Source organism: Rhineura floridana, chromosome 1, assembly GCF_030035675.1.
Source record: "Rhineura floridana isolate rRhiFlo1 chromosome 1, rRhiFlo1.hap2, whole genome shotgun sequence".
Lineage (NCBI taxonomy): Eukaryota > Metazoa > Chordata > Lepidosauria > Squamata > Rhineuridae > Rhineura > Rhineura floridana.
Window position 1 is genome coordinate 13,863,252 of NC_084480.1, and position 27,275 is coordinate 13,890,526.

A 27,275-nucleotide genomic window follows, 5' to 3' on the forward strand; every position below is an offset into this window, starting at 1 on the left:
AGTGTGAATTTCTCCTAATAAACACATTTTTGTAGGTAGCTTTGACATTTCTGCAAACAATTTCTCCTGATATAATCCACTTTTATATGTTATTTTCATTAATATATTCATTGGTGTGCCACTAATGCACACTTTCCCCTAATATATACATTTCTGTAGACATGGTTTGGTTCGAGAACTGCAGTCCAAAATTCGGGTGTGTGAATTTCAAAGGATGGTTCTGTTTTGGTTTGTATATTGTTTCAGATAGCGTGAATTTGATCAGTTTAGCTTTAAATGTGAACTGTATCAAATTTCTCCCCCATCCCTGGTCTCTAGAGACCTGGTCATGCATTCAAAATCCATGAATGCACATTGAGCTATTAGGGTTGCTGGAGAATTTCGACGGAAACAGGAGTGGAATTTGCCAATATTTGCTTGTCTCATGACTGAAATGGAAATCAATCCAGCGAATATGATCAATATTCACGATGGTTGTTTTCAGCCCGTAAACAATACCTAATCGATTACACCCTCCCTCTTTTGCATTGTGTTTCCTTTGCAATGAAAGGAATGGTGTGGAATGTCATGACAATGTAACTTATTACATAAAAATCCACCGCAGCGAACAGTGAGACAAATGTTGAAAGCTGAAACTGCAAAATAATGGGGAAAGTGCTGGATGTGACGGACACAGATCGGAACGGAAATCAATGCTTTCTTTCATCCCCAGAAGCTAGAGTGCTTGTCCCTACTGCTACTTCTCGCATGTTTACGTAAGTATATAATGCCTCTAATGAAGATAGCTTAATCACATTTTCTATGAATGAAAAGTTCCTCTTGGTTGTGCTTTGTCACGATCAGGCCACACATTCAACCATTCAACAGGCCACTTTTATACATGTAAACCCACTGAAAAGATATATCAACTCTTCTTGGGCTTTTCACAGTATGAGATTATTTCAGTGTATATACAGCAGGGGTGGGTAACCTGTGGCCATCCATATGTTGGACTACAACTTCCACCATCCCTGGCCATTAGCTATGCTGGTTTGGGCTGATAGGAGATGGGGCCCAACTATCTGGAGGGCCACAGGTTATAGTATAAATGGCATTCTGGTTTCATGGCTTGCTTTCCTAAGCGTTGTCTCCGTCTAAGTTCTATTCAGAGTCAACCCACTGAAATAAATGGTCCGACATTAGTCATGTCCATTAATTTCAGTGAGTCTACTCTGAGTATGAGTAACACTGGACACAATCCTAAGGCTGCCATCCTATACAGACTTACCTGGGAGCAAGTGCCAGTGAACTCAGTGGGGTGGTTTTTGAGTAGACCTGCAAAGGGGTGCACTCTAAATCTCTTAATACTCAAATCTGGAAAGGTATGGGGGGAATTGTAAATAAATAAACAAATGCTTGTTTAAAATGTGAATCTGAGCTCCAACATTTTGGTTCACACATGAAGCCAGGAAATTTCTTTTCTTTTGTTTTATTTTTGCTTTGAGTTAGATTTTTCAGATTTATCCTCTTTCAGATTAGTGGCTACCTTAGACTGGGGGTTGCCAGATGAAATTCCGTGATGTTGCATGCTAGAGATGAATCCAAACTGTAAGATCTGCATCACTCGTGCAGCTGCTCAACCTTTCAAGACATTTTTGAGCATGTTCCACAAAATGTGGCAGTGTGTGTCTGAAATATAGATCACCAGTGGGAACCATGGCTGAGGCTAAACCAAATATATGGTGGAAGAAATGCATGCATATTTTTGTCTATCTTCTTATATTCCCATCTGTCTGTCTTTTTATTTATCTGTAGCGTGCGATGTATTCTAATCTATATTGAGGAGTTGCAGGAGGCTGGCAGAAAGGATTGTCTTCTCAAGTATGGTTCTTGCTCACTGATTTAATATTTGGAATTGAGAAGTTTTGGAGGAACCTTCCATTGTCACATCATCTATCAGAGACGTCTGTCACAGACAGACATCACCGAGATGGAAATGGGTTGGCAGAGAGAGAGAGGGGGGGGAATTAAAAACCTGTTTATTGCTTAACTTGCTCCAGGCGTATTTTAGTTTATTGTTTAGCTTGGTTCATTCCGGCATTTGAGTTTGAATGGTTCACCTATTTGCTGTGGCTCAAAAAAGTAAAGTAAAAAAAACCACATAAATTTAAAACCATAAGGAAACCTATTTAAGAAAAGGGGGTAAGTGAAGAGTTATGGGGTGCCAAGAGCACCTTGGAACATTATGAGGTGTCAACAGATAATTTAAGGGCTTGGCAGATCTTGGCTCCAAAAGAGATGCTCAATTGCTGATTCTTCTGTCATTCGACACTCCGGGTGCGTCGGAGTCAGCGGGCAGGAGCTCCAATGCGGGACCTGCAATGCAGATGAGGAGATCCAAGTCCAGAGCTTTCTTTGCTAACACTTGGGAAGCATAAATGAATGGAAAGGACCACGTTTCCATGGGCTCTGGCTGCGTAAGGATTTCTCAAACTTCGCAGAGAGCATTCCTGAGCCAAGACTGAGCATAATCAAGGGCTTGTTCAGACAATCAGTTGCATCGGGGTGGGGAACTTTTGTCAGTCCTAGGCACATATTCCCTTCTAGGCAACCTTCAGAGGGCCACATGCCAGGGGCAAGCAGGACCAGAAGCAAAAGCGGGCAAGGCGATAAATGGAAATGTTACTGATGGGGACTTTTATATATACATACATGTATAGCTAATGGGGAATTCAATATACATAAACAATAAGCAAAATGTATTCTTCTATAAAGCTATAAAGGTTCGTAACATTTTAACAGTATAGTAGTCAACCAGAACCCTTTTTCTTCTTGCAGCTGTCTCCCTGACTACGCTGGTTGTTTGGAACTACTTGTACTCAAAACAATTGATAACACTGTGCTGAATATCTCGGTACCTCTAAGACGTAGAAAGAATTGCAGAATAGCTAAGATGCTTAGCTCATTAGCGGGAGTGCTTAGCTCACTGTGAAAATGTACTTTCATGTGAAGTACTGAACATTGCCAAATTCATTAGAACACCAAATTCACTAGAACACGATGCAGAGAAGTACAGTACCTATGCAATGCCTATGCAAAATGCCTGTGTAATGCTGTCATGCCTGTGTCATTCTGATGTGTTAAATCCTGATTGGTAGATGCTAAAGTCTTTGTCCTGAAATGTATAAAACCCCCAAGCAAACAGTTCCAAGTTGCAGTTCTCCACTCACTAGGAGGGAGACTGACCAAGTGTACACTTGTCATCCAATAAAGGCTGACCTTTTTGCAGCAAGCCTGTGTCTTCAAAATTTTTTATTCAAGGACCCCCAGCAAAAGAACCCACAGGAGAAATACAAAATTCTCCAACATTACCTTCGTACAGTAGGCTAGTTTCTGTGCACACTCACACACCCTTGTCTATCCATCATCCAGAAAACCAAGAGGCACTATCAGAGTTCATGGATACATTCCAGCCAATCAAAAACAGGGGGGTGAAGTAGGTCCAGTAAGGTGGGAGGCCTGTGGAGAGGGGGTGTGGCCTGTAAAGAGTCCTGAGGGCCACAGAGAGATGTCTGGAAGGCCATATTTTGCCCCAGACCCGAGATTCTCCATCTCTGCCTATAGGTTGTTGTGTAGGAAAACACCATATACATCTCTTTGAATTCCTGGGCCATCTCCTGGTTTGCAGGAGCGGGCAACTCTGGGCAAAATGCCCTTTCCTCCATCTTTTAGTCCCTACATCATCATGAGGCCATCATCATGCCTAGTAGGAATAGACCCAGATGTTTGGCACAGCTCAAAGCACTGGGTTAGGGGAATGTTTTGCCAAAGGCGTTTCCCTTCCCTGAGGCAAGAAAGTTCAGAATCTGAATGACCATGAAACACACTGATGAGGAAAGAAAACTTAGTGCCTTTATTCAACCAAGCTGTTGATTTTGACAAGCAGGCTCTAATTCCTTACAGCAGATAATAATGAGCACAGCTTTGATCTTACATTCTCTGTTTTCCCTGCCAGAAGCCCCTCAGACAGCAGACAGAGAGATCCCTTTTGGATTTGCACTGCACCTCTCTTCCCTGCAGGCCGGTGCCGAGTCTTCTAGCCAGTGGTGAGGTTTATCTGCCCACATCGAGGGTCCTTTATTTATACCCAAAACACCCTCTGGGAAGGGGCACAGGTGGCAGATATACTTGCGAGATTTTTATCTTTCCCAGGGGTTAGTGTCTCTGATTTCACACTTCTATCTTTTGTTTACCACTCAGTGATCTTGGATCTGTTCTTGCCAGAGCTGAGAATGCAGTGGGGAGGACTTTCAGTGTGTGCAATTCTTCTTTCTCCTGCTTGTTTTGACTAATTAAATATCCTTTCTCACTCTGTTTTTAGGCAGAGTGAAAAACTTCAGGCAGCCTACAAATTTGAGCTTAGTGTAACAAACAGAACTCTCTTTGATTCCTTGTACTATGCAAGAAGCTTGCAAAATCCATAAGCATCCCATAAATCAGGCAGGGGTGTCACTACCAGGGTGCGGAGGGTGCGGACCGCACCCGGGTGACTCCCTGAGGGGGGTGACACCCAGAGCCACGCCGCCCCACGCCTTTGCCTGGCAAAGGAGCTGAGAAGCGCTCCGGGTTAGTGCAGCCAACTCCTCCTCGGAGGTGGGCGGGTGAGACTGAAAGCAGGCGCCCGCTCGCTGGCAGTGAAGCCAGGACGGGCCTTCCACTGCCAGCCTGGAGCACATGGTGAGTGCGCTCACACACACAAAAACAGCCACCCTATCCATGCACCTGGGAGGGTGCGTGCCAGAGGTCTGCACTCCCCCACACTCCTGCTAGTAACGCCGCTGAAATCAGAGGTCTTGAGACAAGAAAATGGGACGGGGGAATGGGGCATGCCACACTAAACTCCTCGGTTGTACATCTAGATGGCTTCTGGTTTTGCCCCTACAGCAAATAAAAATAAGCCTCTTTCCCCAGCTGTGAGCCCTACTAGGACTCTAGGGGCCCAGAACCCACCCAGTGATGTCAGGTGCTGAATGCCAGATGGGTGGGATACAAATGTCATAATCCTTATGCTGCACTCCATGTAGCTTAATGGGTTAAAGTGCGGGAACAGAACCCATGGCCCTCCAGATGTTTTTGGACTCCAACTCCCATTAGCCCCAGCCAGCAAGGCCCGTAGTCAGGAATGATGGGAGTTGTAGTCCAGTGATGGGAAACCTGTAGCCCTCCAGATGTTGTAGGGCTACAACTTCCATCATCCCTGGCTGTTGGCTATGCTTCCTGGGGCTGATGGAAATTGTTGTCCAGCAACATCTGAAGGGCCACAGGTTCCAGACTCCTGCTATCATTGCTAGGTTCTTTTATTACCCTGCTGGTTGCAGCAGCAAATCATCCTTGAGAGAATGCAAAAAACCAATGCTGCCTTTGGCTTTTCGCATCGGTATTAAAACAGTTTTCTTAGGGCAGGGGTAGAGAACCTGTGGATGGCTACAACTCCCACCCTCCTTGACCATTGGCCTTCCATGCTGGCTTGGTCTGATGGGAGCTGTAATCTAAGAACATCTGGAGGACCACAGGTTCCTCATCCCTGGGTTAAAGAAATAATGGTGTCTAGGTTAAAGGCTGAGGCAAGCAACAAATATACTTAGGGGCGCTTCCAGGCTGTTGCTACTATGGGGATGGGATTCAATCACATAATGGCAAAATGAGGTTGCACCGTTGATTTGAAGTTCTTGTGAAACATGATTCCAAACAAATATTCTGACCTTTCTAGTGGTAAGGAACGTGGCTGGAAAATGCACTGGATAGGGTAGGGTAGCATTTGTTTGATGCAATGTTGTCTAATGTTTCCACAGACAAATGCTCAATAAATAGCCAATGTCATCTAAACTCGCTGCAAACTTTGTGCAAATGTATCAGGATGAATGCTCAATAAACAGGCGGCCTGGATGTGACCAATGCCTTTAAGGGAGATTATCTCACTTCTAAAACTATACAGTGAGAGCCAGTGTGGTGTAGTGGTTAAGGTGTTGGACTACAACCTGGGAGACCAGCGTTTGAATCCCCACACAGCCATGAAGCTCACTGGGTGATCTTGGGCCAGTCACTGCCTCTCAGCCTCAGAGGAAGGCAATACCACCTCTGAATACCGCTTACCATGAAAACCCTATTCATAAGTCGGAATCAACATGAAGGCAGTCCAACACACACACCAACACAAAACTATACAGTAGTCTTGTTTGCTTCCTTCTGGGTTCTCAAGTCAGGCAGGCATGCAATTTAGGTTCCACAAAGCATGCTGGCTTAATCTGAAATAAAACAGGAGCATGAAGTTGCCTGAAAGGAAACAAAATGTTATTGTTTACAAGAAGACTATAACATGAGTGGACTGGATAGAGAAGCAGAAGAAAGAAGAGAGAAATTAAGCCTGAGAGTGGAAGTGAGCTGTTGAGATCTGCCATCAACGCAAACGTTTCAGGAGCAGGAGGAAAAGTAAGGAAAGAAATTGTATTAAAATGGACAACATTGTTCCCTAAACATGTATACGATTAAATAAATATCAAAATAAGGGTGGGAAACCTCAAGCTTGTGGGCCAAATGCGGCCCCCAAGCCTCGCTATCTGGCCCCTGGGCCTATCTCCAGGCCACACACATCCTCCCAAGCCACACCCCTTCCTGACCTTGCTTTGCATGCTGTTGTGAGTTTTTTTGGCATGACTGAAATGAGCTTGGAAAAGTTACTTTTTAAAACTACAACTCCCATCAGCCCCAGCCAGCATGGCCACTGCATTGGACTGATGGGAGTTGTAGTTCAAAAAAGTAACTTTGCCAGGCTCTTCCTTGAACCCTGATGATGCCTTTTGCTTGCCTGTATGGAGGCTAGAGAGTGGGATGTGAGTCTGTGTTGAAACCAGAGCTTGGAAAAGTTACTTTTTTGAACTACAACTCCCATCATGCTGGCTGGGGTTGAAACTAGCCTACTGTGTATAGGTAAACATTTATATTTGTTGCTCTGTCCGCTTCTGCCTCTAGCTTCACCCACCACTGGCATGTGGCCCTCAAAAGTCTGCCCAGAAGGGAATGTGCCTTTGGTCTGGAAAAGATCCCCCATCCCTGAATTACAACTAAGGATACAATGGCCTTACCTGCATAGATTAGTGGTTCATTTAGGTTTGTAATCTGCCTGCTAACCAGACCAGTGTTTTTGTGTTTTTGAAAAAGGGGGAATAATTATTTACTTGATCCAAATGGTATATATTTACATATTTATAATATTATTGTACCCCATCTTTCAGCCCTCAAAAGGCCTGTTGGTAGATAGATAGTTAATATTCTGAACACCTTTGTTATAGATCCTGCCACCAATACCTACAGCTCTTCCACAAAAATAGTTGTCTGACTCCTTCATGCTTCCAACATCCAGCAGAAATATCTAAATCTATCCCATTCCTTTCACCTCGTTTCAAAACTGATAGCAAAGAGGGAGAATTTCTGGATGCTGACCTTGGCTTCTGATTGTTGAGTTAGAACCATTTCATTTTGCAAAACTTCCAGGACAGGCAATTGACCATCTGGAGGTGCAGCGACAGAAAGGTTCACTGCAAAATTTTATAATAGTATTTTTAAGCCACTAAGGCTGAAAGATACTGTTCCTGGCAACCTTGAAATTATCAGCTGTAAGGGTATGCGATTATTTTTCAGTGTTTTTAACTGTTTTTTAAGAACTATTAAATATGTTTTTATTTAATTTTTAATTGCATTGTTTTATCATTGATGTGTTTGTTGCCCTGAGCTCCTTTGGGAGAAAAAGCAGGATATAAATTTAATTAATTAATAAATAAAAGCATAAGAAGAGCCTGCTGGATGCCAATGACCGAACTAGTCCAATGCCCCAATGGCCAACCAGATATCCAAACAGGAAGCTCACTAGCAGGGTCTGAGCAGAAGAACACTCTCTCCTCCTGCAGTTTCCAGCAACTGGTATTCGGAAGCATATTGCCTCTGATCAGGGAGGCTGAGCATGGTCTCATGTCTAGAAGGCTATTTTTTTTAAAAAAAAACCACAAACAAGTTTTTGCAGCCTTCCAAAGTTCCTACATCATAGTAACATGACACAGATAGGAAGGAAGAGCATTCCAAAGCCCTGGGGCCACCATGCAGAAAGCCTGTCCTCTTGTGGCCACCCACTTCACTGACTCGGGAGGCAGACACACAAGAAGAGTCTGTAATGAAGGATTACACAGGGTCAGGCGGTTCAAGAAACAAAACAAAAGTCCTTCAGCCCCACACACAACTTAAAGTGGGCCCTGCCAACCTTTGGGGGACATTGGGTGCATCTGGCATTTTGAGAAAGTGTTGGCACCAGTCACAAAATGGGTGCCGTGGGGTGTGTGGCATAACTCAAAATGGCTGGCATGGGGGCGTGTGGGAGAGACCGAGTCTTTGCAAACAGGAACTGACAAGGAAGAGCAAACAGTCTGTCATGCACAGTGGCTTTTTTCAGAGAGTATTTACTGAGACCTTTCACAGGCGCTATTGGAGGTACTGGTGGGTACAGGGTGCTGCAACCCTTGACTTGTGATAATTTCCTCATGTTATCAACCCATGATGTGGAAGTAGTGCTCAACTCTAGTGGGGGACCATCCGGATCATAAAAAGTGGGACACCACCACTGCTATAGACCCTGCAGCCCTGGTATATCCAGGCCCCTCCACAAAAGTAATGTTTGGCGGTTTTGCACTTATAACAACTGATAGAATCATCTCTTGAAGTTGCAGATGCACCCATACTCTCTATGGGAGATCAGTCAATTACAGCAAATTGAGCTATTTCACTTCAGTCTGCAAATGGCTTCCCGTTACACAAGCAGACACATTAATCTAATAACTAATGATCATATATTTTACTAATCATACAGCGCCGCGTGTGGTATTACATCTAATTATATTTAAGATTAAGACATCTTTACGTGCGCGATCTTTGCCGGTTGCCAGCTCGGTTTAGTGGAGTGAAAACTCGGTACAAAAATATCGAACACAGAAATGAATGATTCTTCCCTCAGCCCCCTCTTTTTTACTTCTGTCAGCTGTGATATTAATTCATCTTACAACAGCTGGTGGAGTTTGGGGGACACATTTAGGGCTGAAGACTAAGATAGGCTCCCTGAAACCTTAAGGTCACAGGATGCAACCTTATATGCACTAACCTGAGATTAAGTCCCATTTAATTCAATGGGGCTTACTCATGAGGTGACAGGAACAGTGGGAGCTGCCTTATACCCCATGTAACTCAGTATTGTCAACCATGACTGGCAGCAGCACTCAGACAGGAGTCTTTATCAGTCCCACCTAGGGATGCCGATGATTGAACCTCATACTTTCTGGACTCAAAGCATGTGCTCCACCACTGAACTACCCAAATAAGACAAATCAGTCTAGGAACATAGGAGGATGCCTTATACCGAGTCAAATTATTGGTCCCTCCAGCTCTGTATTATCTACACTGAGTTTCAGACAGGAGTCTTTCCTAGCTCTGCCTGGAAATGCTGGAGATTGCACCTGGGGCATAAGTTAATTATGTCCATTAATTCCTATGGTTCTACTGAATAGGATTACATTTGAATGCAACCCTTAATTCTGACACCTTACAAACATGAAGCTACGCCCAGAAATTCTGTGGCCCTAGATGGGCATCCCTAGGGTTGTAGGAAACATCAGCGCTCCATGGGTGAAGAGAGGACTCGCCTCTTGGGGAGGGAAATCTGCTGTTGGATTCCTCTTCTCTGATGCCACAAGAACGTCAATGGCATTTGCCCTACCAAAACCTCTGTGGCCTTGTCCTACTGAAGTTGGAGCCCCAATGTAAGTAGGACCAAACAGGAGACTTTCTGGAGGTGGATTGGGGGTGTGCTAGGGTTGGATCAAAGAATCCTACACCTTCCCAATCCCCTGAAAAGCCCTAAACCAGGGCTTAAACTAGGAACATAAGAGCCCTGTTGGATCAGGCCAGTGGCCCATCTAATCCATTATCCTGTTCTCACAGGGGCCAACCAAATGCCCGTGGGAAGCCCAGAAGCAGAACCTGCGTGTAACAGGGCCCTCCCGACATGCGATTCCCCGCAGCTAGTATTCAGAAGCAAACTGCTTCCAACAGTGGATGGAGAATATAGCCATTGTGGCTAGTAGCCTTATCTTCTATGAATGTGTCTGATCCTCTTCTAAAGCCATCCAAGTTGGGAGCCATCCTTATCCCCCTCTTTTAAAGCCCTCCCACTTAGTGAGCATCACTGTTTCTTATGGGAGCAAATTCTGTTGTTCAGCTATGCATGGTGTACCTTGGATAGCTCCCTGAAAGTTTGGACTAAAAACCAACACGGATTCCACCGCCCCACTGACATAGGACCACCAGCCACCACTGACTTGATGGAAGAACAAAGAAGTAGGTGGGTGATTAATTTTGGGGGCTTCCTGAAGAGAAAGACTCGGAGACACTGTCCTTGAAGAAATAAATTTAAAGAAAAAGAAAGAACAGAAACCCCCCACAGCCCATTCCACATGTTCTCCAGGCCGCTGTTGTTTTGAAATAGTCCTTGCTTGTTCATCAAAGCTAAAAATCATATGCTCCAAAAATCACTTTGATGGAACCTCAGCAGTAAAATGCTAGTTTGTTAAGGTTGCTGGGAATTTGTAGTTTTGTGGGAAACCACCGTTCCCACGATCCTTTGGGGGAGGTCATGTGATTTAAATGTGTGCTGGATGTGCTTTAAAGGTATGGTGTGGATCTTCTTGGTCAAAATGTGCAATACAAAACTGAAAAACTCAGTTCTAGCTCTTTATTATTATTTTTCAACTGAGAGGGCTGCTATGCTTTTAACAGCATTAACAGTTCATTTAATCCCATTCACATGTCTAATTACATATACACACATATGGGGATTTATATCTTGCTTTTTTGCAAATGCCTCAGCTATTTATTTATATACTGATTCATAGGCTGCGTTTTAGACCAGGGGTCACCAACAAGATGCCCTCTCAATATTTTGGACTGCAGCTCCTATCATCCCTGACCCATTGGCAATGTTGGCTGGGGCTGATGGGAGTTATATCCCAAAATATCTGGAGGGCATCACTACCCCTGCTTTACAACGCAGCTGACATAATAATACAACAGAAAACACATTAAGGGGGGGGAACAGACCAGGGATGGCTGGAGGCTCCATGTCAGTGGGGCAGTGCAATCTGCTCCAGGTTTTAGTCCAAACTTTCAAGGAGCTGTCCAAAGTGCTGAGAACCTTGGACAGCTCCTTGAAAGTTAGGATGAAAACCCAGAGCAGTTTCACTGCCTCACTGACACAGAGGCTGCCTCTCCCTCAGACGTTATAAGACAACAAGGCAGATAAAAAAGCGAATTGGAATTAAACAGTGGAAGACAAAATAAACACAGAAAACAACAAGAAAGATGGCATTGAAAATACAAAGATAACAGTAATAGCGGCAAGCTGGTGAGACAATCCTGCATTTAAAAGGGGATGCAGGAGATAGCATAAACACACAATTGATGGCCATTAAAAGCCTGAGAGAATAGGATAGACTCTGACTGCACTTCGAAAGGTAGTGGCAAAGGTGTCTGGCAAATAAGCTACAGAGAGGCTGCTTTCACACTGCACTTTATTTCATTATTCTGACAATTCCTTACCTGGTAATTTGTGCATTATATTTGATCTTTCACATGACATACAAGCTAGTTCTGGAATTCTGGTGGAATATAGTGCAAGTTTAGTGCAAATTTTTGTGATAAATGATACCAGAAACAATCTGTTTGCAAGCTTGGGAACCCAGAAAATCATGGGAGTTTTTCACTAGCTGCAGCCACTCATGTGACAGGCATCCCAGCATGCAGTGTGTTCCTGCCCTTTAGGTACGCCTGTTTCTTGCTTTTTTTTTCTTTGCCTGATGAATAGGCACAGTGGGGAACTACAGTGCGCATGTGTATAACAGGTGAGGGGCTAAATCAAGACGTTCATTGCAGCTGTGTGAAAGACATTTGCACGAAATGCCGGTATATCGGCAGAAAAAACTACTGTTCCTTAACACAACAGGTACCACAGTGTAAAAGGAATTTTAGAAATTGGGACCAGTTTAATCAGTTGAACTAACGCAATAAGCCCCATGTCTTAAAGCAGCCAGAGTCTTCCACAGTTTGGCACTACCACTTCTCTCACCCAAACCTTCCCATCAGCTAAGACCTGGGAATGAAGGAGAAATCCACTTTAAAAGCTGATGAATTTCCACAAGGACATTTCACTTTTTTAAAAAAGAGGAAACTGATGTGGAACTGTGGGGAACTGAACTTAAGGTCTGAAAAATGAGAAACCAACATTGACAGATTTGCTCATCCTTAGATATACTTTGGCCCTTTTAAAGTCTACAAAAAAAAGTGTTCATTTTCCTTGTCTTTTTGACATAGTAAGAAAGAATCACAGTAATCACGTAATAAACCAGCACAGTTATCAGAAAGCCATTTGGGGTATGTATATATAAAAAGGAAGTTAATTGCTAGGTACCCCTCAGTGGGAATGATAAAATTGCAATTACTTTGATCTCCACCTACACTCTTGCCCAATCACACTTAGTGAAATATGCTACTTCAGGCTAGAACATCATTCTGTGTCTGAATGCATACCAAAGAAGCAACAATGACAAGCAGTAAGAGATTGGGTCCACCAAATAATAGCCATACACGTTCATATATTTTGTGTTGATAATTTGAAGGGTTTCTGGTATGGAACCATCATGAACATAGAAAATGGCAAGCCCAGCCGCCCACCCCACAGGTGATAATCACAACATACTATAAACATGTGCTCTTACAGCAACATCAGATATGGGAAGCTCTCCCCAGAGAGGCTCACTAGGTGCCTCCCTTGTGGTCTTTTCAGTGACAGGCAAGGCCATTCTTTTATTTCCCCAGCCTTTTAAAGACCTTTTCTGATCTCTTTTGCGAAAATGTGTATATTACAGGAAATGTGCATGAAAATGCAAACAACTTTTCATGCACACTTTTTGTTGTTGGTTTTTTAATAATATGCAGAAATGGGTCAAACTGAACTTAAGGCTGGAAAAAGGAGAAACTCAGAGAAACTGAAATTGACAGATTTGCCCAGCCCTATTTCTTGGGGACAGACCGTAGCTCAGTGGTAGAATATCAGCTTTGCACGCAGAAGGTCTGAGGTTCAATCCCCAGCATTTCCAGGTAAGTCTGGGAAAGACCCCCATCTGAAACCCTGGAGAGCTGCTGCCAGTCAGTGTAAGCAATACTGAGCTAGATGGGTCAATGCTCTGACTCAGTGTAAGGCAGCTTCCTCTGTTCCTATCAGTAGACAAGCATAGGAGTGGACTGTTAGGCTATAACCCTCTACATACTTGCCTGCGGGTTAATTCCATTGAACTCAACGGGGCTTATTTCTGAATAGACATAGAATAGAATCATAGAATAGTAGAGTTGGAAGGAGCCTATAAGGCCATCAAGTCGAACCCCCTGCTCAATGCAAAAATCCAACTTAAAGCATACCCGACAGGTGGCTGTCCAGCTGGCTCTTGAATGCATCCAGTGTTGGAGAGCCAACCACCTCCCTAGGTCATTGGTTCCATTGTTATACTGCTCTAACAGTTAGGACGTTTTTCTTGATGTTCAGCCGAAATCTGGCTTCCTGTAACTTGAGTGTATTATTCTGTGTTTTTCTCTCTGGGATGATCGAGAAGAGATCCTGGCCCTTCTCTGTGTGGTAGCCTTTCAAGTACTTGAAGAGTGCTATCACATCTCCCCTCAGCCTTCTCTTCTCAAGGCTAAACATGCCTGGTTCTTTCAGCCTCTTCTCATTTGTTTCCAGTCCCCTGATCATCTTTGTTGCCCGACTCTGATCCAGTTTGTCAGCATCCTTCTTAAAGTGCAGTGTCCAGAACTGGATGCAGTACTCAAGATGAGGCCTAACCAGTGCTGAATAGAGGGGAAATAGTACTTCACACTATTTGAAAACTATACTTCTGTTAATGCAGCTTAAACATCACAATGTTGGCTCATATTTAGCTTGTCGTCAACAACAATTCCAAGATCCTTCACATGTAGTATTGCTCCCGTTGTATAGGATTGCACTGTAATATGAGCTGTTCAATGAGTAGTTAACAACTTCCTCAATCCATGCTGGATAGATAGGTATAGCCCTTTTGCTCCTTTTCTAAAGCCCATTTTTAAATAGTCCTTTCCCCTATCCTTTAAAACAGCGGCACCAAGTTCAGTAGCACCCACACATACCACTGTCAGAAAGAGAACTATTTCGATCCAGTGCATTTCACAGAAGGCTTCCAATGTATTGGTATCTGAAGAAAAACAAAAGTTGCATAGGTAAAATATTACTTTAATGAGCATGTATTAGCTGAGATCAACGTGCTGTTAAATTGGGTTACATGCTATTGTCCAGAAAGAAATTTATTGCAATGAGAGTGAAACCTTTGTTTGAATTTTAAAAAGGCGGATGGGAAAAGGGAAATGCTACAGTCATTATTATATGCCTTTCGTATGTAATAGGAAAACAATGATAGAGTCTTTCAGAACGGTCATGACGCTTTTGACAATAACTCAATGTTCATTTTTATTTACGGCTTGTGTTCTGTGTGCATGTTTTTAAATGACATTTGCAACACTTACGTTTGGGGTGGGAGGATGAAAAGGAAGGGAGGTGGGCGAGGGTGGAAGCAATCGCTGATCATATAAACAATTAAACCTTTATCCATCTTGCCCAACAAGGTCCTTTATCTGATGACAACCTCTATAGAACCGAGAAGGACTAGCCGCTTCCCTCTGGGGCTATCCGAACACTTCAATCAATTCTACTCAATTACTAACAAATCTAAATGTGATTTATCTGCCCCAGAATCATTCCAATATCAGGCAAAGATCTATCAATAAAACCCCCTAAGGTAATCTTTTTTTCCCCTTTTCTCCCGGAGCTGCCAATAGAACCTTTGGGGTCTCAAAGACAAGGGAGCTGGCGATGGAGAAATTCTTGCTTCACCTCCCCCTTTCTTTTGGAGCACTTAATTAAGTCGACAAGTACCTGTCAAGGATAATTTTCGAAGCACACGGCCTGAACAGCTGACATTTGATAATATTACACTCCGTGTTGATTGAAATTGATTTTTTTTTGTAGTAAGCTTCAAAAAAACGGGGGGGGAGGGAAGGGAGGGGGGAAAAGAGGGCTTGGAAATTTGACAACTTTCTTGCCCACACATTCAAGGACGGCAAGCCGTGTTTGTTAAGGTCGTTGGTGACAAACAGGATGATGGGTTTTTAAAAGCAACAGAGTTTTAACAATCATAGGGCAGAGGGTATGTTATCCCAGTGTCAATAAAACAAGTTCCTCACAGTCACCACTACACCCCCCCTTGGCAAATGTTGCAAGGTTAAAAAAAAAAAGCAGTGGCACTAAAAATTATTATCAGTTTCAGACTTCATTTTCAGAACAAAGGAAGGACCCGTTGACTGCTGTCGAATCTTGCTGGACTTTTCTTTCTGTATTCAGATGTAGCCTACTATATCTTAAAGGTTTAAGGGAGCAACCCTAACTATGGAAATCCAGCATAAATTACGGGGTCTTAGGTTAAGCCAGCGTAAAGTATGCTAGATCCAAACCCCATTCAGGAGCAAGGCTCTGAGCCAGCCCAAGCCTGGCAGAGGGAAAACAAGCCTTCAAAATTGAGTTTGACTCACACCACCCTTTTCCCCACTGTAAATTTCCCCTAGCTGCCATGTCACATGACTGAGCTGAACTGAGTTAGGATCCAGTGAAAATCTCCCCTTCCGGTCGCACACCTGTCACATCCCCAGAACACCATTTTGGGGACTTAACAATGGGCTCAGCTGAGTCAGCTTTGGCTGAGCCAGGAGGAGGGACACAAGACCAAGACACTGTTGGTGAACTATTTTTCTGCCCAGATGGTGGATGTTCGACCTGTTCTAGATGGGGTTACACTCCCCTTGAAGGAACAGGTTCGTAGTTTGGGCGTCCTTTTTGACCCTTCCTTGTCGCTTGAGGCTCAAGTGGCCTCGGTGGCACGGAATGCATTTTACCATCTTCGCTTAGTCGCCCAACTACGCCCCTATCTGGGCAGTGACGATCTCGCCTCAGTTGTTCATGCTCTGGTAACCTCTAGATTGGATTACTGTAATGCGCTCTACGTAGGGCTGCCCTTGAAGACAGTTCGGAAACTACAGCTAGTGCAAAACGCGGCAGCCAGGCTGCTGACGAGGACCAATCGGTCCGCGCACATAACACCTGTCCTGGCCCGTTTGCACTGGCTACCTGTTTGTTTCCAAGCCAGATTCAAGGTGTTGGTTTTGACCTATAAAGCCTTACACGGTGTGGGACCACAGTACCTTGTGGAACGCCTCTCCTGCTATGAACCTACCCGTCTACTTCGTTCAGTATCTAAGGCCCTCCTCCGGGTACCAACTTATCAAGATGCCCGGAGGATTACTACTAGATCTAGGGCCTTTTCTGTGGTGGCCCCCGAATTGTGGAACAGCTTACCAGAGGAGATACGCCTGGCGCCTTCGGTATTTTCTTTTAGGCGCCAGGTTAAGACATGGCTATACTCCCAGGCATTTTAATGTTTAATGTTAATGTTTAATGTTTATGTGAATGTTTTAAATTCTCCTGTTATTTGGAATGGATTTTACTGTAACATTGTATTTTAACTCTGTTTTTGTACACTGCCCAGAGAGCTACTAGCTATGGGCGGTTTAAAAATGAAATAAATAAATAAATAAAATAAAATATCTCTGTCTCAGACAGGGTTGAGCTGGAGATCCACCAGATCCTAACTTGCTCATTTCTGGCAGACCTTGGGTTTGGATTGCTCCCTAAGTGTAGGGAGTGCTCTGCGCCTCAAACTATCTATCTCTCAACATTGTATTAATGTTTAATTAAAAGCAATATTCATTTGAAATGTGGTGTGTTGAAGAAGAGCTTTGGGGATACCATGGACCGCGAAAAAGACAAGTCTCTATGTATGGATGTGAAAGTTGGACAGTGAAAAAAGCGGATAAGAGAAAAATCAACTCATTTGAAATGTGGTGTTGGAGGAGAGCTTTGCACATACCATGGGCTGCGAAAAAGACAAATAATTGGGTGTTAGAACAAATTAAACCAGAACTATCATTAGAAGCTAAAATGATGGAACTGAGGTTATCATACTTTGGACACATAATGAGAAGGCATGATTCACTAGAAAAGACAATAGCGATGGGAAAAACAGAAGGGAGTAGAAAAAGAGGAAGGCCAAATAAGAGATGGATTGATTCCATAAAGGAAGCCACAGACCTGAACTTACAATATTTGAACAGGGTGGTTCATGACAGATGCTATTGGAGGTCGCTGATTGATAGGGTCGCCATACGTTGTAATTGACTTGAAGGCACATAACAATAACAAAAGCAATACCCATGCTACCACCACCATCAGAATCCACCAGACGTTCTCCTGCACATGAACCACCCATGGAAATTAATGGACATGGTACCAACTCACTGCCTTACTATTTCTTTTATTGGGGGATTGTATCAGAGGGCTTCCTAAGGGATTGACTCCACTGTTAAAAAGTCTGAGTCCTTTATTTATCTATTTATTGAATTTATATCCTGCCCTTCCTCCTGAAGGAGTCCAGGGCGGCAAACACATCAACACAGCACTTTATCAACAATGAAAAAAAGCCATTTAAAAACAATTACAGATTAAAAACACTCTAAAAACAGTTACAGATAAAAAAAATACTGTAAAAACAATTACTGATAAAAACATTATTCCATCCTTTGATTTAAGCTGGCTGTGATCAGGAGCTGGAAACTTACCCCCTGTGGATTGCCTTACTTCCTGTATGTGGCTTGGCTCAACTTTACTACGGCCTGTGATGCCTGGAAATGATGTTATCAGCAGTAGGGATGGAGGAGACATTTAATTCAGTTTGCATTTAAAGCTGAATTGAAATGCAGATGCATCTTGGACAGCTCCTTGAAAGTTTGGACTAAAACCTGGGGCAGATTCCACTGCCCCACTGACATGGAGCCACCAGCCACCACTGTCCAGCATGGATCTTCTCATGTTCTTATGGATAGCATTGGCAAGAGAGTGCTCTTGGCTGATTCAGAAATGTTGATGGTATATCAGAAGAGAGAGAGTCTCTTAGGGAGATTTACACTGGAGTTGGGCAAGGCAATTGTCAACATCACCATTCACCCCTCTTACGGTTACTGTAATCCAACTAGTTAAATAAACTGAGAACTCTGAACAAAACCAGATTCCTTCCCAGTGTTTTGGTGTCTGAGCAAAGAGAGATCATTATCCATATTTATTATTTGGTTCTTAGCTATGCCCCGCTGCCCCATTGCCTCCAGTAGCACAGTTCAAGATGGTTTGGCAAATGAAATTGATATGAATGACAAGATTTTATTATTAAAAATTCTATATTTTGTTACAGCTGTGACCGAGGCTAACTGATTATAGCATAACAATAATAATTTATTGGGTATTGAATTGCATGCCATTATTTTGCTTTGCCTCTTAAAGAAACTGGTTCTGGAGAAACAAGATTTCGATGATAGACCACTGGTTTGGCTTGAGCCTAGTGTCACTCCTGAGTAAATCATGAGAAAATGTGTGAGGCTCCAGTGCTATTCACACACACCTGCACAGGAGTAAATCACCATGAACATAATTTTACACCTAAGCAAAGGTGCATAGGATTGCACTGTAAGTAGGAGTGAGGGAGAAATTCAATTCAGTTCACATGTAAAGCCTAATCTATCAAATTTGCACTTTCTGAAACAATATGAGACCCGAAGCACAGCCATCCTTCAAAATTTGCACTGCAGTTTGCAATGCAACCAATGTTTACAAAAATGCATATATTGGGGGAAAAGTGAGCATTAAAATGAATACATTAGGAAAGCGGCGTGCAACAATGCATTATATTAGGATAATTAGCTTTCAAAAATGTGTGCTTTAGTCAAAACTATACAAAAAAACAGTTTATTAGGACAAATTCGTACTACCTGCTGACAAATTTTTGTGAGGATTTTTTAAATAAAAAAAAAATCACAAATTGCTTCAGAAATGTGGAGAACTGAATAAAAGACTGGAAAAATGAGAAACTGACAGATTTTTCCATCCCTAACTGGTATTGTGTATTATGTATTGCTCAATATTATGAGTTGTATTCATAGAACTGCTTTCATGTTTTGCATTGTATGTTATGTATCCACATTACATTGTTTATTATGTTACTATGGTGTGAAAAATGGTATATAGGTTTCTAATATAATGTTGTTGTTATGTGCCTTCAAGTTCATTACGACTTATGGTGACCCTATGAATCAGTGACCTCCAAGAGCATGTCATGAACCACCCTGTTCAGATCTTGTAAGTTTAGGTCTGTGGCTTCCTTTATGGAATCAATCCATCTCTCGTTTGGCCTTCCTCTTTTTCTACTCCCTTCTGTTTTTCCCATCACTATTGTCTTTTCTAGTGAATCATGTCTTCTCATGATGTGTCCAAAGTATGATAACCTCACTTTCATCATTTTAACTTCTAGGGACAGTTCTGGTTTAATTTGTTCTAACACTCAATTATTTGTCTTTTCCGCAGTCCATGGTATGCGCAAAGCTCTCCTCCAGCACCACATTTCAAATGTTGATTTTCCTCTTATCCGCTTTTTTCACTGTCCAACTTTCACATCCATACATAGAGATCGGGAATACCATGGTCTGAATGATCCTGACTTTGGTGTTCAGTGATACATCTTTGCATTTGAGGACCTCTTCCAGTTCTCTCATAGCTGCTGTCCCCACTCCTAGCCTTTTTCTGATTTCTTGTCTCCATTTTGGTTAATGACTGTACTGAGGTATTGATCATCCTTGACAAGTTCAGTGTCCTCATTGTGAACTTTAAAGTTTCATAAATCTTCTGTTGTCATTACTTTAGTTTTCTTGACATTCAGCTGTAGTCCTGCTTTTGTGCTTTTCTCTTTAACTTTCATCAGCATTCATTTCAAATCATTACTGGTTCCCGCTAGTAGTATGGTATTTTCTGCATATCTTAAATTATTGCTGTTTCTCCCTTCAATTTTCACACCTCCTTCATCTTGGTCAAATCCCGCTTTCCATATGATATGCAGAACATAGATTAAACAAATAGGGTGATGAAATACACCCCTGTCTCACACCCTTTCCGATGGGGAACCAATCGGTTTCTCCATATTCTGTACCTATAGTGGCCTCTTGTCCAGAGTATAGGTTGTGCATCAGGACAATCAGATGCTGTGGCACCCCCATTTCTTTTAAAGCATTGCAGAGTTTTTCATGATCTACATAGTCAAAGGCTTTGCTGTCATCTATAAATCACAGGGTGATTTTCTTCTGAAATTCCTTGGTCCATTCCATTATCCAACTAATGTTTGCGATATGATCTCTGGTACCTCTTCCCTTTCTAAATCCAGCTTGGACATCTGGCATTTCTTGCTCCGTATATGGTAAGAGACTTTGTTGTAGAATCTTGAGCATTACTTTACTTGTATGGGATATTAAGGCAATAGTTCGATAATTACTGCACTCCCTGGGATCCCTTTTCTTTGGAATTGGGATATATATTGAACGCTTCCAGTCTGTGGGCCATTGTTTAGTTTTCCATATTTCTTGACAAATTTTTGTCAAAATTTGGAAAGATTCAGTCTCAGTAGCTTGTAGCAACTCTATTGATATGCCATATGTTCCTGGTGATTTGTTTCTTCCAAGTATTTTAAGAGCAGCTTTCACCTCACATTCTAAAATTTCTGATTCTTCATCATATGGCTCCTCTGTGAATGAATCTGTCATCCTGTCATCTCTTTTATAGAGTTCTTCAGTGTATTGCTTCCATCTTCCTTTTATTTCATCTCGATCAGTCAGTGTGTTCCCCTGTTGATTATTGAACATCCCTAGTCATGGTTTAAATTTCCCTTTCATTTCTCTAACCTTTTGGAATAAGGCTCTTGTTCGTCCCTTTTTGTTGTCCTCTTCTATTTCTATACAATAACTATTGTAATAGTTCTCTTTGTCCCTATGTATTAGTCGCTGTACTGTTGCATTTAGGGTTCTGACCGTGTTTCTATCTTTTCTTCCTTTTGCTTTCCTTCTCTCTTTAACCATTTTAAGAGTTTCTTCAGTCATCCACTGAGGTCTTTCTCTCTTTTTAACTAGAGGTATTATCTTTTTGCATTCTTCCTTGATAATGTCTCTGACTTCATTCCATATTTCTTCTGGTTCTCTGTCAATTAAGTTTAGCCTCAAATCTGTTCCTTATTTGATCTTTATATTCTTCTGGGATGTTATTTAAATTGTACTTTGGCATTATGATTGCTTTGTTCTTCTTCTTTAGCTTTACACTGGTTTTTGATACAACCAGTTCATGATCTGTACCTCAGTCTGCTCCTGGTCTTGTTTTCGCAGAAAGTATGGAACTTCTTCATCTTCTGCTTCCAATTATGTAATCAATTTGATTCCTATATTGACCATCTAGTGATGTCCACGTGTACAGTCTTCTTTTTGGTTGTTCAAAAAATGTGTTCGCAAGAACCAAATTATTGGCTTCACAGAATTCAACAAGTCTTTCTCCTACTTCATTTCTGTTTCCTAAGCCCCATTTTTCCACAATTCCTAGTTCTTCTCTGTTCCCTACTTTTGCATTCCAGTCTCCCTTGATTATCAGCACATCTTGTTTTGGTGTGTGATCAATTTCCTCCTGTACTTCTGCATAAAATCTCTCCAATTCCTCTTCTTCTGCATTTGCCATTGAAGCATAGACTTGGATGATGGTTATGTTAATAGGTCTCTCGTTTAATCTCATTGATATCACTCACTCAGACTTTGCGTTGTAGTTCCTAATTGCTTTTGCTACATCATTTCTCATTATTAAAGCAAGCCCGTTTCTTCTTAATTTCTCATTTCCTTCATAAAATGTTTTGTAGTTATCTGACTGAAAATGTCCCATTCCCATCCATTTTAATTCATTCATGCCAAGTACTGTAATGTTGATATGTTCCATTTCTTGCTTGATAGTTTCTAACTTTCCCTGGTTCATACTTCTCACATTCCATGTTCCTATTGTGTAAGTCGTACAACTCTGGACTCTCCTTTCGCATCTGTGCACATCAGCCTCTGGGCTTCCTTTCAGCTTTGACCCAGCTGCGTCATTAGTCACAGCACTACTCATACTTGTCCGTTGTTCTTCCCCAGTAGCTCACTGAGTGCCATCTGACCTGGGGGGTCTCATCTTCCAGCACTATCTTGTGTTGAATTTTGGATACTCCATTCATAGGGTTTTCATGGTAAGAGGTATTCAGAGGTTTACCATTGCCTTCCTCTGAGTTTGGATGCATCTTAGTCTGGTGTCTCAGCTTTGGCCATTCCGCCTTGTGTGCCCCTGCTAGGAGTCTAGCCTCTTGGTCTAGACTCCTGACAGCATTGCTCTTAGCTTCTTCAACACTCTCAAACCCCCACACCACATTAAGGTGTGCATCCTAAAGGGGGTGGGTATGTGTCTAATATCTGATGAAATGACAATGAGTTCTACAAAGCAGAGCCTTTCCTTACCACTAGTCTTTTCTTGACTTTCCTGCTGCAAAGTCATTGTTGTGTCTTCAAAATCTACACTGTGCAGAAGACTTGTTTCTGCACTCATCAGCACCAAAGCATTAATTTTTACATTTAGCATGCTTGCTCTCTGTTCATTTTTATACGTGCAGTATTTAAAAATGATCTCTCAGCACCGCAATTGCACACATAAATTGTGACGGTAATATCTACATTTGGAAAGACACTCTCCTTTTTGCTATCTCCTATAATTTTTAAGGGTTGTAGTGGCAAACATGACTGTTTCCCAAAACTTTTAAACTGAAGAGATTATTCAGGAAAAGATTTATCAAGATCTTTTGGGTAATATTCTTGTAAATTTGCAGCAGCACTGAGTATGTTTTCACTTGATATCTCAATAAAATTGTTGCGGAATCCAAACTTGTCCAGTGCAGTTTTGTAGGCATTAAGATGTGAACTTATGCAAATGGATCACTTATCAATAATTGGATAAAATGATTCTACTCTGAACTTTTGAGAACCTTCCATGACAAATTCATTCTCCCATGTTTCATTGGACATGAGCTTGCAGAAGTTTTTTTGCTTTTGAAGACTGTAGCACTTCACTAAGGTCAAGTGTCTTTTGCTCAAGGCTTTGAAAGTATTCATGCAAAGTAGCAATATAGGCTGCAAGGGACTCTAGCAAATGAACTCCAACACAAATATCTAGCTTTTCTTCTTGTAGCCTGAATATTTCAAATATGGTGTTCCACAATACAGTCATAAAGGTGATGTCTAGTTTCTCCATCGTCTTCACTAGCACCCTTGTATCATTTTGTGTTGTCTGTTTTTATGTTCTGTCATCCATAGTGCTTTTAAGATGTAAGTAGATTTTTCTATCATTGCAGTGCAGAACTTTGGTGGATGCAGCTCTGGCTGCCCATCATGTGCCACACAGATTCTTCAGTGTTAAACCAGTCTCCTATTCTCACAAGTTTTCAGGCCTTTGCAGACTTTCCCCCATCTTTTAGAAGATGATGTACAGAAAATGAACAATGACTGCATTAAACTGAAAAATATCAGCTGCAATGCAGCAAATTTCAACTACATTCATGCCAGCCAAGCTCAAAGAATATAGTGCACATGGGCATTTATTTATTTATTTATTTTTAAAACTTATATACCGCCCGACTAGCAATAGCTCTCTGGGCGGTGAACATAAATACAATAAAATACAGGAAAATACAAAAGCATCACAATCTAAAATCAAATTTCACAATCTAAAAACTGCATAACTAAGATCAAATTACAAACATTACCATCATTAAACAAAAAATTAAAATGCCTCGGAGAAGAGAAAGGTTTTAACTTGGCGCCGAAAGGATGATAGGGTCGGCGCCAAGCGCACCTCCTCGGGGAAACTATTCCATAGTTCGGGGGCCACCACTGAGAAGGCCCTTGATCTTGTCACCACCCTCCGGGCCTCCCTATGGGTCGGGACCCGGAGGAGGGCCTTCGTAGCAGACCGTAGTGTACGAGCTGGTTCATAACGGGAGAGGCGTTCCGACAGATATCGTGGTCCCACGCCATATAAGGCTTTGTAGGTTAATACCAACACTTTGAATCTGGCCCGGAAGCGTATTGGAAGCCAGTGCAAGCGGGCCAGAACAGGTGTTATATGGTCCGATCGCTTCGTTCTTGCTAGCAGTCTGGCCGCCGCATTTTGCACCAGCTGTAGCTTCCGAACCGTCTTCAGAGGTAGCCCTACGTAGAGCGCATTACAGTAATCCAAACGTGAGGTTACCAGAGCATGTACTACTGATGTAAGATCCTCCTTAGTCAGGTAGGGACGTAGCTGGGCTACCAACCGAAGTTGGTAGAACGCATTCCGTGCCACCGAGGCTACATGAGCCTCAAGTGACAGGGAAGAGTCTAGAACGACTCCCAGACTACGAACCTGTTCCTTTAGGGGGAGTGTAACCCCATCCAGGACAGGATATGTATCCACCATCTGATTGGAGAAACCATCCACCAACAGCATCTCAGTCTTATCAGGATTGAGTCTCAGTTTGTTAGTTCTCATCCAGTCCATTATCGCAGCCAGGCAACGGTTCAGCACATTGACCGCCTCACCTGAAGAGGATGAAAAGGAGAAGTAGAGCTGCGTGTCATCAGCGTACTGGTGACAACGCACTCCAAAACTCCTGATGACCGCACCCAACGGCTTCATATAGATGTTAAAAAGCATGGGAGACAAAACCGAACCCTGCAGGACCCCACATTGGAGTGCTCATGGTGTCGAGCAATGTTCCCCAAGCACTATATTCTGGAGACGGCCCGCCAAGTAGGAGCGGAACCACTGACACGCAGTGCCTCCAACTCCCAACTCCGCAAGCCTCTCCAGAAGGATACCATGGTCAATGGTATCAAAAGCTGCTGAGAGATCAAGGAGAATCAACAGACTTACACTCCCTCTGTCTCTTTCCCGGCATAGGTCGTCAAACAGGGCGACCAAGGCCGTCTCAGTGCCAAAACCAGGCCTGAAACCCGATTGAAATGGATCTAGATAATCAGTTTCATCCAATAGCGCCTGGAGCTGGTCAGCAACCACTCGTTCCAAGATCTTGCCCAGGAATGGAACGTTCGCCACTGGTCTGTAGCTGCTGAAATCCTCTGGGTCCAGGGAAGGCTTTTTCAGGAGTGGTCTCACTGCTGCCTCTTTCAGACAACCGGGGACCACTTCCTCTCGCAAGGAGGCATTTATCACTTCCTTGGCCCAGCCAACTGTTCCCTCCTTGCTAGTTTTTATTAGCCAAGAGGGGCAAGGATCTAGTACCGAAGTGGTTGCACGTACCTGTCCAAGCACCTTGTCCACGTCTTTATTCACTCTCTTCAAGTGGGCTTGAAGTCCTTCATATTTGCCAGACATACTGGCAGCATTGTCACAGGATTGACCATGAGCATTTTGCATGTCTAAGCCTAAATCTCTGATCTTTCTAAGAACCTTATCAGCAGTAGACAACCAAGTGTGATCATGAAGCTCCTCAAAGCCTACAAAACACCCTGCAATCTCAACTTCAGCAGTTAACGCAGCACAAGTTGAATCTTAGCTGGTCACAATGCAATATGTCCGGAGATGAGTCAACAAATTATACAGTGGAGTGCTGTTTCTGAGCATATAGCACCACGAACTTTACCCCTCATGAGCAGTACAATTTCTTCATATGTGGTTGAAGACCTGGGTTTCCCTGCTTTTCCAAATGTTCAACAAGGAAAGGATCAAATTTAGCAATACAATGCCAAGGAAGTTGCCACTGTCAGATTCACCTAAGTTTTCAGTATTGTCTCTTAAAGCCAATCCATGCTCACAGAGGAATTGAGCTGCCTTTACAACTCTCTGCAATACTTCTAGCCAATATCAAGAACAGTGTTCCAAATCTTTCTGAAGTTGTGCATAAATCCTACCAACCTTAGAGGTTTCACTAATCCAACATTCTAAAGATGTCAAATACCCTTTACTTCTTAATGACTTGAAACAGCTGGTGTTCTGTGGGCCCAGTGACTAAAACCATTCTGAAACTGAGCAATCTCTCAAATCTGTGTGTATTTGTGAGTGAACAAAAAAAGTTACCAAAAAAACGTTTCCTGATGAAGGTGAGTATATTAAACATTTCCTTGACATTATTTCGCCATTATATTTGTGTAATGAAAATAACTCCCACAGTAATGATAGGAGTTTGAAAACTCGCTGAAGCAACAAATGCCTGATAGTCGAAGTTTTGGTTTGGCACTGTACTTCTTTGCACCCAAAATGTTTCAAAATGGGCTCCAACTGGGAGGAAGGATGGGATATAAATACTAAATAAATAAATAAAACTCTATTACTCTAATGCTGTCATTTGGCCACAATGCGGGATCAGATGACAAATATAAGCAAATCAGTTTCACTCTCAAATCACTTTAATCCAATTTCAATGTGAGCAGATGCAGTTTCACTACACATCTGAGCCATTTGTTCCGTGGCTACATTGTCACTGGAGCAAGAAGCAACTCTATTATCAGAACCACGTTTGAAGGATGCTATTTTTGGCACTTTATCCATTACAGCCTTCTCTTTTTCTGTTCTTTCTTCCTATAGTTTTATTTTTGCAGAACCGCTCAGGCCCCCTTTTCCCATTTTTATTCACTAGCCCTTGATAAAAGATATGGGGATCTAACTGAAAACTAAGAGAGAGTTTCTATAAGTACTTTAGTGTGGCATATGGTTAGAGTGATGGACTGGGACCCAGGAGACCAGGTTCAAATCTCCACTTAGCCATGAAGTTCACCGAGTGACCTTGGGCTAGTCATTATCTCCCAACCCAACCTACCTTGCAGGGGTGTTGTGAGAATAAAAAGGAGGGGATAGACCATGTGCACTACCTGGAGCATCCTGTCACCTTTTCTAGCAGACACTAAGATGCACTTTGCCAGAGATTCTGGTAGACAATGAATATGCATATCCCCTGCATTCCAAGTCTTTTTGGCAGGTGAGTCACAGACTTATCTGCCATGTTAGTGAGACAGCAGGTACCCTATTAACTCCCTTTTTTAAAAAAGCACAGTTAGTTGTGGACAAGGGGAAGAGAAAGAACAAAGGGTTT